Below are 838 nucleotides of genomic sequence, written 5' to 3' on the forward strand. Positions count from 1 at the left end.
GGTAGTTCACAGTGTTGCACTCAGGGTATGAACCCGGACGATTTGCCTAATTTGTACTAACCCTAAACTCTTCGCTGGACAATTCCATCGTTTATTTTTTTCTATATTAAATAGATGTTGAATCCCCCTTAACATTTTCGTATGCTTACTTCGTTATATTTTGGATTCGTTTTGCCATTGATTGCACTTACCAAATGTCACGTAAATTTACAATTATTTTGCATATGTGAGGATACTAGTTGGCAGTTGCCTCCTAAATGGATTTTTTTTTCATTTAGTTGATAACTCAATCTATTCATTTTTTTATGATCCAACTTCAATTCTTTTTCTAATTTGTACTTCATGGAGTTGATTTTACTTTATTTCTAACTGAAAGAGCTCATTCTGCCAACTCGTTTTATGTAATCCATATATATGATGTAGAAGTACTTTCCTATCTGGGTTAAATAATGTTAAATTGTTCCATGGTAGGTTTTCTTTTTCCTTTTTCGGAAGCCTTGGAGTTATCGTAAAGTTATATTTATCTGATATATAGTGTTGGAAAATAGCATACACAGCGGAAGCATTCCAGAATCATACATCTTGCATGAACATAAATAACAATCACAAATAGTTATCACATACAAAGTATGCTGAAAATTAACTCAGGATTACCTCTTGAAGCGTGTGCAGATATCTTGAAGTAAATCCAACTCCAGTTCTATAGTCTTCTACAGTGATCCCAATCAACAATTGAACTCTCTCAATACTTGGGTGGGCAAGTATTGTATAGAATTCTCTAATCTAATCTAGGTTAGAAAAATCCCTATTTATAGAGATGTCTTCCTAGTCCAAAGAG

This window comes from Solanum pennellii, chromosome 2, assembly GCF_001406875.1.
Source record: "Solanum pennellii chromosome 2, SPENNV200".
Lineage (NCBI taxonomy): Eukaryota > Viridiplantae > Streptophyta > Magnoliopsida > Solanales > Solanaceae > Solanum > Solanum pennellii.